The sequence below is a fragment of the Lepisosteus oculatus genome, chromosome 14 (assembly GCF_040954835.1).
Source record: "Lepisosteus oculatus isolate fLepOcu1 chromosome 14, fLepOcu1.hap2, whole genome shotgun sequence".
NCBI lineage: Eukaryota > Metazoa > Chordata > Actinopteri > Semionotiformes > Lepisosteidae > Lepisosteus > Lepisosteus oculatus.
The window spans coordinates 20,980,045-20,982,993 of NC_090709.1; the positions used below are offsets into that span (position 1 = coordinate 20,980,045).

Genomic DNA, 2,949 nt, shown 5'->3' on the forward strand with positions numbered 1-2,949 from the left:
ATCTTCTGACATGAAAAGTGCCAGATAAAAGCCATTTCTCATCCTTTCTCTTAGTGGTGGAGCTATCGCATGTAAATGAGGCAACTTGCAAGGTGAGCAGGCTCACCGAACAGATGTCTCAGAGCAGTTGAGACGTGTCCAAGTGGCTGTCAAAGGACAGCACTTTGCCGGCGCCATGGCTCAGTTGGCTAAAGCGCCTGTCTAGTAAACAGGAGATCCTGGGTCCAATTCCCAGCGGTGCCTTTCTTCCTGTCTTACCGTACAGAATTTATCCTTTCAGGCAAATCCCATGCCTTTTAATTCAGGTGAATGCAAGTGTTCGTTTCCTTTCTGGCTTTCGTGCGAGGCATGCTTTTTGCACGCATTAAGTAAATCCCACGATCGCTTTTGAACTTGGACAAAGTACTTCCAAAGGAGCGCTATGCGCAAAGATTTAACAAGCTCAACCCCCGCCGACAATTTGGTGTGAAGAAGCAGAACATTCAAGTTTCACAGACAGAAGCAGCACGCCAGCACAGCCAACATTATAACGGAGGGCACACAACGATTTGCATTGACACAAAAGTGATCTGGGCAGACGTCGTTCCCTGCATAACGCAAAAAGTGGCAAAGCGCTTCTGGGTTGAGAGGACGCAAGAAGGTTTTTGTTTTGTGCCTTGATGTCAAGCTGAGAAAGTATCTTTAAACACTTTGCTTAGTTTCTCGAGAGACTGCCGAAAAGCAGTTCCCTCCCTTTTGTCTGAAGCCAGCTGAAAGGGGGTCTTGACAGAAGCACCTGGCAGCGGTGGGATTCAAACCTACACCCCCAAAGAGACTGGAGCCTTAATCCAGCGCCTTAGACCACTCAGCCACACTACCCACCGTGCGCTGTCTCTTTGTCTCATTACTTGCCCGGAGGAAGCCGGGTGGGTTTTGCTCTTGTCACCCGACTTAGTGGCGTTATGACCGTGGAACCGACTGCACCTGCTTTTTCTGAGATGCTTCCCCTCTCATGGCGAGATCTCGACTTCTTTAACACCTCTGGATAAAGATCTTCTGTGGAGCAGGTTTCAGACCTATGCGTACAGCACCCTTGATGTCATTTTATTTTTACAGCATCCGCGTCCGGAAAGTTGTGTCTTTTACATTTTATTTGAACAACAAAACTACATACAATACAAACAAGAGCAAATATAACGTATCAAGAAAATCGTCAGGGGCGCATGCTATAATACAATTACACTTTTTGGAAAACGATTACACAAGGTAAATAAAGATAAGGTCCGCACAGCTTGTTCTTACATTTCGAAAGAGTCCGTAAATACCCCTTTACGTCTATTTTGAACTGTTCAAACGTAGGACTCTTCCCAGACCATTTCACTTTATACCACATTCCTAAACGAGGATGCATCTCCTGTTTTAGAACTATTTTGGGTGGTATAGCTTATACAACACAGCTACAGTATTCTAATTGTGGACTGCAGATCTGTGCTATAGTTCAGTCGAATTTGAGGGATCCAGCAATCGTACTGGATGTGACTTGCATTCTGAAATGTCTCTTGCAAAGGTATTCGGGTTTGCTTGAACCTTTAAAAAAAGTGATCTGAAACTACCCCGCTTACAATCTCTGAGGTAGTTGTCACTAAACTCGGACGTGATGTGCCACACATGTGCTGTGTGCCTTTACTTTTGTAAAAAACTGGTATCGGGAAAATTAAAGTCGAAACCCAAAACAGTAACATATTTAAGAGTAAATGCTTCCTAAGAGCTAGCAAGCGCTCCTAGTTAGTAAAGTTGTTTGTGTCCCTGCCTGTCACGCGGGAAACCGGGGCTTGATTACCGATGGGGAGACAGCTAGTTTTTTTATGATCAGATTCCAGTCTTTAATGCTGTGTGTGAGAGTTTACGTAACTTTCCTTTTCTCACATTTTCTGACAACTATTCCGAAGGAGCGCTCTGTCAACTCCTAATACTTTTAAAAAATGTGCCTGCATGTTTGATTAGTTTTGTTTTATTTAGAAAATGTTCAATATTGATCATAACTAAAGAAAATTATGATCAGAAACAAAAACAAAATGTTGAAGATGCAACTCGATCTTGAATCAGACCTGGGTGACACGGGCTTCTGTTCTGATATGGTTGTACGAAAAACAGGAGGAATCTTTTCTCTCCTATGGAGCATGAGCTGAATCAGGAATGAGACATTTCGTGTGTTTGTGCATATGTCAACGCATGGCGTAAAACTAAAACTAAATTAAAAACTAACATTAAGTTTTAAGAGACATTCATTTATATACAAACAAGAGACAGACAAAGCAATAATTCTACATTAACTTGTCCTGCACTGATCAGACTAATTGAAATGGTCTGATTCAGAGCCTGTGCAGCTCGTACTAATACAACATTTTCCTTTGATTTCCTTTGAGGGCGGAGTTGTCTTTAAAATCTGGATTAAATAAAAAGGAGTGACGTCAGTGTAAAACAGCTTTCCTTCTTGGGGAACAACGGTAGTAGTATAAAGCGACACCTTTCGTCAAACTTTTGACAGGTACCATGCCCCCTTTTCCAGCCAATGGTCGTCCGAGGTGGTTGGCTGTCCCGCCCCCTTGCCAGCCAATGTCGTGTTGTTATGTGTGCATGTCCCGCCCCCTTAGGAGCCAATGGTGTGGGTCGAAACTCCCGCCTCCCCCTGGCCGGTCGGTCCAGCGCCTCAGGGTCCCAAAGCCCCAAGTCGGCGCATCCCTCGCTTTAGGTGTGTGAAAGTGTGTATTGGTTTGGAAGGGGACCATGTCTGCCGCGGGGATGAGTGCGCTCTATTATAACCCTCGGAAATCGGGTAGTTACGGAGGCGCGGGGAGTCTGGTGCGGGCCGCGAGATCCCGGGGTGTGAGCGGCTGGGTGGTCGAGTGGTTGTCCGGCCAGGCTGCTTATAAGCTGCACAAGCCGGCGCACGTACGTTTTAAGAGAAAC

General features: G+C 45.3%; 1 non-coding gene across 1 annotated transcript; it reads right to left on the reverse strand.

The window, feature by feature from the left end:
• Positions 1–776: 776 nt before the first annotated feature.
• Positions 777–858, reverse strand: trnal-aag (transfer RNA leucine (anticodon AAG)). The gene has a single exon. It is a non-coding gene; the product is annotated as a tRNA-Leu (tRNA).
• Positions 859–2,949: the final 2,091 nt, after the last annotated feature.